At 50.3% G+C, this 15,064-nt stretch overlaps 2 long non-coding RNA genes across 2 annotated transcripts in view; both read left to right on the top strand.

Annotated features, from left to right (window-relative positions):
* The first annotated feature begins 1,251 nt into the window (after positions 1-1,251).
* Positions 1,252-8,629, top strand: LOC123380926. Its single transcript, XR_006587352.1, has 4 exons — positions 1,252-5,638; positions 6,647-6,700; positions 7,272-7,460; positions 7,961-8,629. It is a non-coding gene; the product is annotated as an uncharacterized LOC123380926 (long non-coding RNA).
* A 1,115-nt stretch (positions 8,630-9,744) lies between these two features.
* The window catches only part of LOC123380927, a 42,264-nt gene continuing 36,944 nt past the window's right edge, over positions 9,745-15,064 (top strand). Inside the window, exon 1 of the long non-coding RNA XR_006587353.1 lies at positions 9,745-9,882. This is a non-coding gene — a long non-coding RNA (uncharacterized LOC123380927). The remainder of the gene's footprint in view (positions 9,883-15,064) is intronic.

The following is a 15,064-nucleotide window of genomic DNA, read 5'->3' as shown; positions in this document are numbered from 1 at the left end:
CCTCCTCCTTGCCGCTTCCCCACTCCTCACCCACACCCCTGTGCTGACCCCCACCCAAACTTGGCTCCTTCTCCAGCCTGCTCAATTCACTCCCTCACTCAGGAACCTTCCAGAAAACCACTTTTCAAGGCAGACAAACCCCCTTTATTCGACAAATGACGTTTGGTCAACAAACCCCTTCAAGGGGTGTCTTTTGAGCGCTGTAAAATCCTCATTATTTGGGACCTCACTCATTCAATATTTGTGATCCTTTCAAGAGGCTCTGCTGGGCTAGAGTATGATTCAGTTAGTAAGCTTTTCTCCGTTGTGAATTACGAATTCATAGCATAAACAAGATTGCAGGAGGCATGTTTCGACAAAGTGTTTTCAAACCTCTTCAAAAATTGCGGAAACACCCAACAGAGACCCAATAGCTGAGATGCAGACCACACACAAGTCCTACCCAGTCTTTAAACAGGTCCCCTAACCATCCAACACACAACCTTGCTAAATGGGAGAGTGGAGAGACTCTCAGTGTTCAACACACCATGACGGCCTCCCTTTAAAATCCGTGGCATATAAGACCCACTCTGATTCTCCAAACCAGTCCTGGTCCTCAGCCTCGCTTCTCCCATGGAAAATCAGATTCATCAGAACAAGATAGTGAGCCTCAAAGTCCCTCTTGGGCCACACAGGGCTGAGAAGCATTTCAGATGGGTCTTGGGAAGGACCCGCAGGAAAGGAGTTTTGGAGAGAACCTCCAAACTTAGAGATGCCTCCTTCCGTTCACACAACCATTCATCTTCCCACAGAGAAATTGCACTTAGCTGAAAAGTCTGAGGACCGTGTGACCACCACCCGAGACAAGTACTCTAAGCCTTCAGCCTGCCGAGTGCCAGTTGCCTTGGATCCTGTGGTCCAGCGAGTGAAGAGAGGTGGGAAAGACCAGAGTGCAGAGTCTCTGCTGACCCTAGTGTTTCCATAGTGAAACTTTCCACTTCTTTCTAGAATCTTAGACTCCAGGCTGTCAGCTATTGTGGGTTCAGGCTGCCCCACCCTATCCTGGTTTAGAAGCTAACTATTTTATTTTTTTTATTAAAAAAATTTAATGATGTTTATTGATTTTTGAGAGAAATAGAGAGAGAGAGAGTGCAAGCAGGGGAGGGGCTGAGAGAGAGAGACACACACAGAGTCCAAAGCAGGCTCTAGGCTCCCAGCTCTCAGCACAGAACCTGATGCGGGGCTCAAACCCATGAACCGTGAGATCATGACCTGAGCTGAAGTCGGTCACTCAATTGACTGAGCCACCCAGGCATCCCAAGAAGTTAACTATTTTAAAGTAACAGAGAGATTTCAATCTTCTGTAGCATTCCAGGGGATGCCTTTTATCCTGCCTACAGAGCAGTGTTAGTGACATCCTTTGGGGGTGGCCCGGGTAGGGGCGAGAGAGCAAACTCAGCCATAAACCTCACAGAGGTTTATGACCCCCTGAACCTTGGCTTCCACCAGCCCCACTGGTGTGGATTCAAGGACTAGTGGGCAGAGAAGTGGGAACTGTCTTCCCAACTGGCTTTGTAGCCGACTTCTCTCTGAGCCCGAGTCTCCTGCCACAAAATGGAACACTTGGCTGGAAGGGACTACCAACAGCTTTCAACTCATGCCCTAATTCTGATCTTTTGGTAGAGGCTGCCCAGAGAACTGTGTCCAGAAGGATTTTGAGGGTTTAGGGGAGGGCGAGAACTGGGACCAATTAGCAATGTCTAAGGAAGGAGAGTCGTGGCACCAATTCCTTGTCAGATGTTGCCACTCCTGACGTTGATATCCAAAGCCTTCTTTGGCTCCAATCTCACATGATTTTATACTTTTTCTTGACTGTCACCGTTTTCTTTGCCTTCCTCGAGGACCCATTTCGAGGGCCGTTCCTACTCCCTGGGAATTGACAGTGGTCTACAGACAGTTGCTTATAGGGTAGGGTTGGGCCATGCAAGTTAGGGACAAGCAAGGCCAGAGGAGGCCAGCTCTCCTCCAGCCCCTAGTGGAGTCTTTCTCTGTCTACACCGAACTGGAACCCACGGGGCACGGAGCACAGCCAATGTGGATGACCTGTTCCAAGATTACCCAATATGAGACGAATGTAGATTTGTGGCCTCTCTCCGCGTGGTTTAGGCATAGAGGACTAAGAAAGCCAAGCACCATCCAAAAAAAAGTGAAAATAATTTTGAACAAGGACCGCTAATAATGGGGATAGTCTCCCTGTCTGGGAAGCGGAGGGGTTGTCGCAACGGTGCAATGAGGTAACACGTGCCAAGTGCTGCGCACAGAGCCTGGCACCAGTAATCAATACCTGATAAAAGCGATCCAGGGTTCATGGGATCATTCCCTAAGGTCACTCTTCGGTGGCGTTGGGCCCAAGGATATTAAATCTATTCCGAAACCAGCCCTCCCATCGGCAGGGCGGGAGCCCGCTATCTCACCGCCGGGGCCCCGCGTTGGCCAGTTCCAATAACACGATTAGTCATTTTTCATTCCTGAGATGTCTACCCATGGGTGGGTGCCTGTGTGCATGTGTGAGTGCGTATGTGCCTTTCAGAGCAGGGGAAAATCCATATTCTCTCTCTTCTGACCGAATTAATCAAATAAATCTTCTGTAAGGAGCTGCTAAATGAATCACAGATGGCTCTGCCCTTTTACAGGTTGCAGAAAGCACCCGTTACACTTCTTTTCATTTATCAGAGGAAAAAAGATGCCCTCGTGTGCCCCTTCCCACTTGCAATAATAATCAGAACCAGTCTATTTTCCGAGGGTCCGAGACTCATTTTCCAAAAATGTGTATCAATAGATGTAACAGCGGGGAGATTATTTTGCCAAGTTCCAGCCTCCAGCACAGCAAAGGTGCCCTGGCTGGGGAGAGCGTTTATAAAACCACATTTAATAAAAGAGAGTGTTATATTAAGTATGTTTGCTAGTGTATTTAAGCATATGGTTTCCATATCAGGCATGAAGACGGCAAACACATGCTTTACCTTCTTTCTAACCTTTCCTGGAGACGTCCTTTCCAGGGGGTGGTGGGACGGGAGGATTTGGGGGTGGATGTGCGTGTGTGTTTTGTTTTGCCTTTTACAACTCAGGCGCACATGGAAAAGCACCGAGGAATGTTCAGAAAACATGCGAAGACTCTGACTTTTCTATTTATGTAATTAACCCAAGAAACTTGCTTTGCGCACTTCCTTCAGCGGCCCCAACGTCCTCCCAGCGCCCCGTTGCCTCCTCCAAGGCGCTGGGGGCTGGCTGACTTTAAAGTGTGAATCAATTTCAGCTGCAAAGAACTTGAGCTCCTGGGTTTAAACGTGGTAAAGCAAGAGCCCCGGGGATGGCTGCCCGGCTTCGTGTCCGCGCGTCCCCGTTCGCCGGCGAGCCGCCGGACTCCGCGATTCGGTCTGCCCAAAGATCCCCTTTGGGTACTTGGGCTGGGTATTGGGGAGTCTATCTTTCTCCTTTACATCAGAGGCAGCGGGCTGTGGCCTGTGGGCCTGGGGTCCCCAGAAAGGCAGCTGGGAAAAAGGCCTCCGGGGACCACCACCCTAAAACAGACTAAACGATCCCCTGATTTGGAGACAACCCCGGAAGCCAAAATGCCAAGCCAGGAAGGAGATTGGGTGGGGGCATCTGCAAGGGGGCCGCCCTGCCCACCCCCGCCAGCCCAAACAGATTTGCCTGAGCGAGTTATAAATCTACTGGTACCATTTCTTTTTCGTCACTTGCCTAATCCTGTGCCCTTCGTTTCATGTGCTGTAATTATTAACATCTGCTTTCTGAGCCTGGGCCGCGTGGAGTTTGCAAAGGCAGTTTTCAGTCTAGAACAATGGTGACAGCTGTTTCATTTAGCCTAGGGCCAGCACTTCCTGTTCAGTCTACATCTGCCCTCCTGTGTCCAATTTCTGTTTCGGGGTTTTGTGTTTTGTTTTCTGGGTTTCCCCCCCCCCCTTCATCTGACCTTACTATACGTTTAAGAAGAATTTCTAACTTAGCACTCCAGCTAGTATTTCTAGCACATATGCTTATTAGATTGGCGAGCCAGAGAAAGATAGGAGAAAGTCAGGGTTGTCTCCGGCAGCTAGCACGGTGGAGGGCAGAAGCAGAAAGGAGGGCTGACCAGGGGCCCAGGGAACCAGACTCTCAGGAAATTCCTGGGCCTTAAGGTTGTAGAATAGGTTGACCTCTCGGGAACTCAAGACCCGGAGAAAAAAATGGGGTTAGCTTATCTGTCCCCTGGCCTGGTGTCATCTCCACAGCTTGTGAGGTAAGGGGTCACCCAAATATCCTCCTGAGGGAACTGTGTTTCTGGGTGGCCACCAACACTCGCAGGCCCTTCCCCTTTGGGAACCATGCAAACTCATCAGGTGGGCCAAGATTCAGAGGCCCCGGATTCACTTTTTCCCCCTGAGTCACCAGCAGCGCAATAAAAACCCTTTCTCTTTTGCACAGGGAGGTCCGTGGGGTGGGGAAAGGATGTGGTGTGGATAAGAGAGTGAAGGAATCCACTCGGACGGTCTGCCTGGACCCTTTTTAGCATATATGACTCCGTGTGACTAAAGATTGTGGAGCATGTGCCCCGCCCCTGGCCTTCCGTCCACCCCGCTTCTCCTAATTTCGGGTGATGCAAGCGTGGGGTCCCCAGCTCGGCTGGCATGCAGATGCCAGGTTATTATTTGAGACCCCACCCAAGCACTGGGCTAGAGAGACAGACGCCAAGATCTGCGAAAGCTGCCCTCAGGCCCTGCTGGATACTGATCGCCAAATCGCGCAGAAACCAGTCTGTGCGTGGATAATAGTTTGCAGGGATGGGTCCGTGTCCTGTGGGGGCACAGGGCAGGGCCCGGGGGCCAGGGCACCGGTGTCACGCCTTCGACCAGGACTTCCCGAGTCCGCCTGGGCTTCTGCCCATCTCCGGGCATCAGGACTGGCAAAGCCCCTGGAGATCCACTGCCCACGCCCCGTCTTTATTTTTCTCGAGAGATGGAGAAACTGAGCGCCAGAGAGGGGGAGCGCCTCCTACAGTTGCAGCTTGGCGGAGCTTGAGTGTATCAATAGAGGAACAAATGAAGGTGACTCTGTGTTGCTTCTGGAAGCTTCTGGAAGCTTCGTCAACATTTTATGTATCTATCTATCCATCTATTTATGAGAGAGAAAGAGAGAGCAGGCGAGGGGCAAAGATAGAGGGAGACAGAATCCCAAGCAGGCTCCACACTGCCAGTGCAGAGCCCGACGTGGGGCTCGAACCCACAAACCATGAGACCGTGAACTGAGCCCAAATCTAGAGCCAGACTCAACCGACTGAGCCACCCAGGCGCCCCCTTTTTTTTTTCCACCATTTCTAGATGAAGTGTCTCTTTCAATCCCAGACCCTCTCTGCCCTTCTAAGTGGCTCACTTGAAAATAGCTGGGGCCCGACTGCCCCCTGGGAGCAGTGTGCGAGGTCGAGAGCTAGAGAGACCCCAGCTGTGGCTCTCAATGCCGTAGGCCCACGACAGCTCCGCTGCTTCTGGCTGCCAGCAGAGATCCGGCCAACTCCAGCAAGTCTGGAAGTCCGTGCTGACTTGACACCCGGGGTCAGGGAGGTTCCTGGCACGCCGTCGAGGGCCCCCATGTCTTTGCAGGGGTAAGTGGGCAGAAGGAAGAGCTCAGGTGTGAGAGAGAGGTGGCTGAGAGGGTCCTGCCCCCCACCCTCCCCACCAGGTGTTGGGGGTGCGGAGTGGAGAAGGCCCAGACCCCGGGGACCCTCACCACTCCCAACCCTTGACTGGAGCCTGGAGTGGCCGAGAGGCCTGACCCGGCAGGGATAGGGGGCACGAGGGACTTTTCTTGAGCTCTGGAATCAAAATAGAGGATGGACCAGATGGGGCTGGGCCTGGGCCCCTTTGCCCTGCAGGAGAGTCTCTCCCCTGCGCCCGCTCTCCCTGCCCTCCAGCCCAGCCCCTTCCCCGCCTCCCCCTTCTCACTCACTCCTTTACTTCTTAAAGTTAATTGCAACTTTTTTCTCAGCGCTCTGATCTGGATAAGCCACATCTCATTAGAAAAAGATTTAGCAGGAGCCAAAGCGGGCTGGAGAAGGAATCCCTAATCAACAGAGAAAAGATTTAGGTGTAATTGCTCTCTCCCGCCTCCCCGCACCCCCCCCCCCCCCAGCCTCGATCTTTCTCTGCTCATTAATCTGAAAAGAAAGTCGCTGCCCAACGTCTCGATGTTCAAGTATCTGCTGTGGCGGCAAACACATCAAAGTGCTTTGGGTTTTTCTTTTGCAGGGGGTGTCTGTATGGAGAGCTTTGGTTGTTGGGGAAGGTGTGGGCGGGTGTGTGAACCCTTCGGTTGGTCAGGCGTGTATGTGTGCGAAGCTCTTTGGTCATCGGTGTGTGTATATGAAGTGCTTTGATTATTGGATGGGTATGTGAAGCCCTTTGGATTACTGCGTGTGTGCGTGTGTGTGTGTGTGTGCATGTGCGCGTGTAAAGTGCTTTGGTTGTCGAGAGGTGCAGAGTAGTGCGTCGTCCCCCTTCAGTGTGTGTATGTGTGTGTGTGCGCTGTGCTTTGTTTGTTGGGAGGGGGGTGATTCCACAGGCCCTAGTAACCCCTCTGGTCTCTTCCTCTCGCCCCAATTAAATCCCAACAGATGTCTAAGCGGTGATACACGGCCAATGAATTTAGCAGCAGACCATCTCCCCAGGTAGGACCTTTGGGTCTTCACCCGTCCGGCGACGAAATGACAGAACCTTTTCACGCTCTTCTCCCAAATTCGGAAATGTGCTACGATGACCATGCTTTCCTTTGTAATGGGGTGGGGGGAGGGAGAGCTTTGCAGTGGGTAATTTTTTCGTGGAAAAAGGACTGCATGCTCGAAGAGAAGGAATGAGGCAGTTCCATTCCGATGACGTTGAATCTCACGAGGGACGGGATCATGAAAAGTCAACCCCTCTCGTACCCCTGCCTACGAGTAATTTCCGTATCATTCCAACTACAGGCCGCGCTTGTCTGTTCCACAGCGCGGCTGTGGAATTCGCGCTTTGCTTTTCTCACTTAACAAAATATCTCAGGGATCGTTCTGATCTCTAGCAGCATGGATTGACGCGAAGGCGGTGTTTTGAATCCATAAAATTAGTTAACTGAGAAAATCATGAAGGCCCTCTTATCCTGAGCACCAGCCAAAGTGTTGGGGAGTCAGCTCTCTCCCCAGTAAAATCTGATAGCAGCCTGGCATGATGCTACCTCTTACCTGTATTGCCTCGTTCGGTCCTCAGCAGACCCAGGGAGGGAGTTATTCTCCCATTTGTAGATGAGGACACCGCTGCGAACGGAGCTTGGGAACGTGCTGGAGTCACACTGTAAGCGGCAGGGTCAGAATCTGAACCCAGGCAGTCGGAAGGCAGAGCTCTGGCCCTCAACCACTGCCTTCCAGAAGAAGACAAGGAACTGTCTGGGAGCTGGAGGTAAAGGGGGAGTGGCCGAGTACCCCCAAACCAATGGGAAACCAGAGCCCCAGGACCTTGGGTCTCCCACCTACTTTTCCCACTTTGGCCCAGCCCAGGCACCTGGTCCCCCTCCTGAACCCCAGGGACCAGTGTCAGGGGAACCCAGGCAGAGAGTGGTCCCATTTTCCCACCTCAGCCCCCTGTGGGCGGGCCCTTGGCTGTTTCTCTGAGCACAGCCCCTGCGCACTTGCACTCCTGACCCCGAAGAATTATCAAACGTAAATATTGGCAACAGAGGGGAACCCCCCTTGGAAAGACCGAGTTTCGGTTCAGACCACCGAGTTGAGCCAGGGGCAGTGAGGCCATGTTCTAAATTGGAAAGCAAGGGCAGCATCTGGGCGCCACGGTGACCCTGGGCCCCAGATCTCACGGGGGAAGGGAGGGCACAGTTCCCGTCACCTGTCACCTCGCCCTCCTCTCCGCTCTTGGTCCTGATTGGGCTTTCGTCTATTGTGCAGCTGTTATGAACACTCCTGGCGACGACACCGAGGACAAAATGGACACGAAGATTTGCAGAGCGTGCGGAAGTCCCGTGTGTGACCCCAGAGGAAATGAATCTGGGGAGGGAAGGTTTTCAAAGGCACCAGTGACCTGCTCAGAGCAGGAAAGACCTGGGGGGTTATCACCTCCACTGCTGAGCCCAAGGCAGACCTTCCAGGCCTGTCAGGGTCCCAGCAGATTATCCTCAGGCTCCATGAAGTCGGTCTGTCCCAGACAAGGCGGAGACACACAGGCTCTTAAAATATAGAGCCGTGTGCTCACAATGTTTATCAAGGCCGAGATCAGTGCCATCCAAGGCAGTAGCCACTTGCCACGTGGGGCTATTAAGCACTTGAAATGTGGCTAGTCCAAACTACGATGAGGTGTAAGTACAAAATCCACACCAGAGTGTGAAAACTTGGAGAGAAAATCAACCACGAAGTATCTTGTTAACATTTGTATATTGATTAGATATTTAAATGATAATATGTTGAATATACTGGGTCAAATGAAACCAAATAGAAAAATGAAAAACGGAGCATAAATGTACTTTGATTCACCTGATCCCTTGACCTTTTTTATTTATTTTTTGAGAGAGAGACAGAGCGTGGGCAGGGAGGGGGCAGAGAGAGAGGGAGACACGGAATCCGAAGCAGGCTCCGAGCTGTCAACACAGAGCCCGATGCGGGGCTCGAACTCGTGAAACACGAGATCATGACCTGAGCCGAAGTCGGACGCTCAACTGACTGAGCCACCCAGGCGCCCTTCCTTCATCTTTCTTTTTTAAGTGGCTACTAGAAAACTTCAGATTACGGCTGTGACTTGCATTTGTGGCTCCTGTTACATTTGTGTTAGCACGGGCCTATAACACCCCCTTTGGTGAATGTTGTTATCCCCATTTTATTGATGAACAAACCGGCTCAGCGGTTGAGTGGCTTGACCAAGAACATCGGCCAACGAGCCACAGAAGCCAGAATTCACATCACGAGAGGCCAGTGCGCCTGGCTGGAGAGGCTCCTAAATTTGATGAAACTCTTAAGCTGAGATGTGTTGCTGTTTTGACAAGAGCTTATGCAGAAGTGTGTCGTGCCAGCAGGGACTGAAGCCAATTTGGAATCTGCGAGCGCAAAATACAAGCCTGCGACTTGGTTATTGGGGTGGCCTCCCAACACGAGTCAGGGATGTTAAGGCGCAGGGTACCTCTTGGTGCATAGAAGCGTGGGTGGGCTTCTCAGTTCTCCGAGTGAACTTGGGCGGCTCCCTCCCCCTCTCTGGGCCTCAGCTTCCCCATCGGCGAACGGAAGGGGCCGCATCAACTGTTCTCTGAAGTTCGTCAGGATCCACAGTGCATCTCAGCAGATGCCCCCCTCTCGGTGGCTGAGAGTGAGCTGGAGAGCAACTCACTGGGTCCTTGGGCAGGCGGTGTCTCTCTTGTGCCATCTGTGAGATGGGGACGAGGACAGCATGGGCTTCAGAGAGCTGCTCGGAGGGCTAATGAGATCATGCAGGCGGTGCCCTCCGCGCATGCCTGGTGCACGGGGAGCACCCAGTACATGCATCTCTCGTCCTCACTGTAGAGGCATCCGGGTTGACCAGCTGGCTTGGATAGTTCTGGGTCAGTAGACGCAGATTCACAAGCAGTGTCTGCCTGGGAGCCTCCCCCTAACCTGACTCACTCAAAGGCTGAATCTGATCAAAGGCAGGAGCACCTGATCTTGGCTTCTGAAGACTTGGTTACGGCTGCAACTCGTCTCCCTGATGGCACGAGTGACGGAAGCACCCAGGAAGAGGGCGGCTTGGCGGGGGCCCAGAGGACGGTATTGCAGAGCGAGACCCAAGGTTCTTGTAACAGAGCGTCTTCTGGCACGTTCTGAGGAAGCCGGGAAACTTCCACTCCCAGGTGCCGTGTTCATTTCTAGCGTTCCTTCTTTCCCTCGGTTGTAGTGGTCCAGCGTCACTTTTCCATCCTTTGGAGGAGGGATGTAGATCCGGGGCCACAAACCTTCCCCCATTTTCCCCCACCGTGGGAGGACTCTGACCTTGCTTGGTTCTTCTCGACAGCTGTTTTCATTTTTTTACCCTTGAATTGTGGGTAAACCGTCTCTCGTGTTAGATAAACGCTTTATCAGCTCAGCAGCTCACCCTCTACCTACAACTTCTTTCTCACAAATACAAGGCTGCATTAAGAGTAAATTAAACCGGATTTTTGTCTCCTGGGTTGTTATTTTGGATTTAATTGGGAGGAACCTGGAGTTCAAGAGTGCAGGCTCCCAGCTGTCTCTGGCGTGAATCGGCTGCCATCTGCTGGGCAATGCTGGTATGACACGGTCTCCACGCCTGGCGCCCGCGGTGAAGAGGTCCATCCGTTCAATCAGGAAACACGTATTGAGGGGGAACCGTGTTCCAGGCATGGTTCTAGGCACTTGGGGTTCATCGGTGAACAGAACTGACACATATTTCTATTCTTCTGGAGGTTACGTTCTTGCAGGAGGTAACAGGCAATCGATGATAAACAATAAAGAATACCGTAAGTTAGAAGGGGGTGAGTGCATGGGAAAAAGAGGACAAAGTAAAACATGTAAGGGAGGTGGGAAGTGCCGGGTGGGGGAGGTGAGCTGCAATTCTAAAGGGTTCTCCCGGCCAGCCTCATTGAGAAGGTGACTTTTGAATAAAGGATGGAAGGAAACAAAGGCGTCTGCCATGGAAGTATAACAAGCCTTCCTCATAGAATGGATGTAAGTACAAAGGCCCTGGGGTAGGACTGTGCTCTGTGCATTCAGGGAGTAGTCAGGAGGCCAGGGCAGCTGAATGGAGTGAGCCAGGGAAGAGGAGTCAGAGAGGTGCTCAGAAAGGGGGAGACGAGCCAGATAGTGCAGGGGCTTGTGGGCCGTTGGTGGGGTTGACCGGCTTGGGCTACCGTCACAAAACATCGTGGTGGCTTACTCAACGGACGCTTACTTCTTACAGTTCTGGAGGCTGGGAATGCCAAGAAAATAGAGTCAAGCCATGTGGGCCGAGGTGACGTGTGTGTGTGTGTGTGTGTGGTCTGTGAGTGTGTGCATGAGCGAATGCTGGAGGGTGTGTTTGTCGGGGGGGGGGGGGTTGTGTGTAGGTAGATGTGTGTAATAGGGAGCAAATACTCAGTGACTGAATGCTTCATTCTTCCTTTATTGATACCACAAGCTTGCTTCCTCTATGTCTGCTGGGACAGTTGAGGCTTCTGTCAAGCCCCTCGGTCTCCTTTCCCACCAGCTCGGCCCCAGACCCGTGAGCGGGAAGGCTCTTGTCCTCTTGGCATATTTACATACAGCAGGCTGACTTCTTCCCTCAGTCCTGCAAATGTCCCTGGATATCTTGCCTCCTGCAACTTCCGCTGCTCGCCCCTCGTCTCGGGAGTGGAGCCCACCCTTCCCCTGGTTTCTTACAGAGGGCAAGACCCACCACAGCCCCGCCCAAAGGAGATGACCATCTCCCGGAACCCCAGAGTCGTGAGTGGGCTCAGTTGCCCAGCGTAGAGAGGTCAGAAGTGTTTGAGCTGTGGCAGCCAATTAGGTGGCTTTAAATCCCACACTTGCCGCTTCCCAACTGAGGGATGGGAGGCGAATTCTTTATTGTCTCCCAGCTGCTGCGCCAATGGGAAGGTCAATACTCATGGAGTAGGTGAGGGGACTAACGGGATCTTTCCCTCGTGTCCCTGGTATTTTACTGAGCACCTACAACGTGCCAGGTGCTGGTCTAAGCGCTGGAGGAACAACACTGAACTCTCAGGAAGTGTATATTCTAGCAGGATGTCATGTTAGCTGTAATAAGACGTCAAACTTTCAAAAGCAGGTGCTCATGTTTCTAAAAGCACGTTCGGTACACTCCCGGTTGTTATAATGTGTGTGTGCGTGTGCATGTGCGTGCGTGTGTGTGTGCGTGTGCATGATACCAAGGGATAGATACTGGAGACACTAAATAACACCATTTGCATTTACTTAGAAAATACAAACCATGCTGTATAAATATTTTTTAAATGTATCTCAATAGTAATATTATTAAAACATTCAGCAGAAATATAAACATTAACCACTTCAGGATAACGATCCCTGATGAGAAACAGAGGGGGGAGAAAAAGAGAATGGGATATGGAACTAGATGTTTAAGCATATCTGTAGCATTTTATTTCTCTGTAAGAAAAAACCCGAAGCAAACGTGGCAAAATAATAAGGTCCACTGACTATTTCTAGATTTATTACACCATGCACTAAATGCAAATACGAGTCCTAAGTGATAGGTCCTATTTCTGATTAACCTATCAGTAAACTGAGGCTCAATGAGTCATTGCACCAAACAGGAAGCTGGTAATTGAAAGAAAGTGTAATTGAATTTGAAGTCTTAGCTCATTGCATTAAACCATCCCACCTCCTGAATGTAGGTTAGTAGAGAGCTAGATGCTATCTGCTATTATTTTGTTGCGAATTTTTGTATCTGAGTTCATGAAAGATAGTGGACTGTGGTTTTCTCTTTTGATTATTAAACTGTATTTTTAAAATTTTTTTTCAACGTTTATTTATTTTGGGGACAGAGAGAGACAGAGCATGAACGGGCAAGGGGCAGAGAGAGAGGGAGACACAGAGTCGGAAACAGGCTCCAGGCTCTGAGCCATCAGCCCAGAGCCCGACGCGGGGCTCGAACTCACGGACCGCGAGATCGTGACCTGGCTGAAGTCGGACGCTCAACCGACTATGCCACCCAGGCGCCCCTAAACTGTATTTTTTAGAACAGTTTTAGCTTCACAGCAAAATTGAGTGGAAAGTACAGAGCGCTCCCATATAACCCCTGCCGGAACACATGCACGACCTCCCTCACCATCAACAACCTGCACCAGGCTGATACATTCGTTGAACCTACACTGACACATCATTATTGCCCTAAGTCCACAGTTTACATCAGGGATCACTCTTGGTGTGGTATATTCTAATAACTGGTTTTACTGCCCTGAAAATCCTCTGTGCTCTATTTATCCTCCCGTCAACCCCTGGCAGCCGCTGATCTTTTTACTGGTTCCACAGTTTTGCCTTTCCAAGAATGCCATATAGTTGGACGAATACAATACGGAACCTTTTCCAGACTGGCTTCTTTCACCTGGTGATATGCATTTCAGTTTCCTCCACGTCTTTCCGTGGCTTGGTAGCTCATTTCTTTTTCGTGCTGAATGGCATTCCATTGTTTGGATGCCCCCACAGTTGGTTCATCCATTCAGCTACTGGGGGCTTATTGTGGTCGCTTCCAATTTGGGACTCTCAGGAACAAAGCTGCTATAAACATCTGCATGCAGATTTTTTTGCGTGTGGACGTAAGTTTTCAAGCCATTTGTGTAAATGCCAAGGGTTGCAACTGCTGGATTGTATGGTAAGGGTATGTTTCGTTTTGGAAGGAACTGTCCATCCATCTTCCAAAGTAGCTACACCATTTTTCATTCCCACCAGCAGCGAATGAGAGGTCCCGTGGCTCCACGTCCTTGCAAGCGTTTTGGTGGTGTCAGTGTTTTGGATTTGGGCCATTCTAATAGATGTGTGGTAGTGTCTTGTTTTAATCTGCAGTCATGTGATGACTTATGATAAGCTATTTTTTTTTCTTCTCTCTCTCTCTCTCTTTTTTTTTTTTTTTTTTGCCATCTGTGTATCTTCTTTGGGAAGGTCGGTTCAGACCTTCTGCCAGTTTTTTAAAGCCAGACTGTTTGTTTTCCTATTGTTGAGTATTAGAGTTATTTGAGTAGTAGTCCCTTATCACATGGGTCTTATGCAAATATTTCCTCCCAGTCTGTAGCTTGCTTGTCTCATTCTCTTGACATTGTCATTTGCAGAGCAGAAGTTTTTAATTTTAATGACATCTAGCTTACCAATTACTTCTCTCATGAATGGTGCCTTTGGTGTTGTAGCTAAAATGTCACTTCCATACCCAAGATCGTCTAGGTTTCCAGCTATGTTCATCTGCCCTTCTCTTTCTAGTTTCCTAGTGTGGAGGCTTAGGTTATGGATTTCAGATATTTCCTCTTTTCTAATATATGTGTTCAATGTTATAAATTCTCTTCTAAGCACTGTCTTTCCTGCAGCCCACAGATTTGGGTAAGCTGCAGTTTCGTTTTCATTTAGTTGAAAATATTTTAAAATTTCTCTTGCGATTTCTCACTTGACCCATGCACTATTTACAAGCGTATTGTTTCGTCTCCCAGTGTTTGGGGATTTTCCAGCTATCTGTCTGTTATCGATTTCTAGCTTAATTCCATTGCGGTCCGAAAGCAGACATCGAATGCTTTCTTTTCTTTTAAATTTGCTAAAAGTGTGTTTTATGACCCAGAATGTGGTCTACTTGGTGAATGTGAGCTTGAGAAGAATGTATTCTGCTATTGTTGGAAGAACTTTCTCTAGGAAAGCCCTTGGTGTATTACTCATAGTTCTTAAAAATTCCTGGTCTGATTATTCAAACATTCCTGCTGTATCCGACTCTGGTTCTGATGCTTGTTCAGTCTCTTCAAACTGTGGGGTTTTTTGTGGGTTTTTTTTTTTTTTGCCTGTTAATAAATAGGGCTTCAGGGATGTATTGGTAAGGCGGGGCGGGGTGTAGGTTGTGGGGAAGCCGTCTTTAGCAGTCCAGGGGCATGGACTGTGAACTTCACAGGTACATCTGTCCCCACCCGCCCTCGATTTAGGTGGGAAAGGATGGGATGGAGCTAGAGTTGTGTGTTCCCCCTTCCTTTCCACGGAGGACTGAACCAGGCTCGAGTTTAGTATTTCTCCTCACCCACGGCGATTAGGCTCTGATAAAACCCCAATAGGTTAGTCTCAAGGAAATAGCTTCTCTCCAGGGCAAGTCTCCTTAAGAACAGAACTATCTTTACAATGTTCCCTTTTTCCACCCCTCCTGCCGGAAGCACAAGGGGATTTTTCTGGGATGTTCACTGTGAGAACCTGGTGGCGCTCCTGGAGATAAAACTCACAAAACCGTGAGGGCCACCATGACGGAGCCCCCTGGAGTTTTTAATTCACAGACTGGTGTGCACTGAGCCTCCCACCCTTTGTCCGTTACACTTCCGGGTT

The sequence above is a fragment of the Felis catus genome, chromosome D2 (genome assembly GCF_018350175.1).
Source record: "Felis catus isolate Fca126 chromosome D2, F.catus_Fca126_mat1.0, whole genome shotgun sequence".
In the NCBI taxonomy this organism is placed as follows: domain Eukaryota; kingdom Metazoa; phylum Chordata; class Mammalia; order Carnivora; family Felidae; genus Felis; species Felis catus.
Note: the sequence above shows the minus strand (reverse complement) of the source record. Positions and strands in the feature narration are given on the sequence as shown.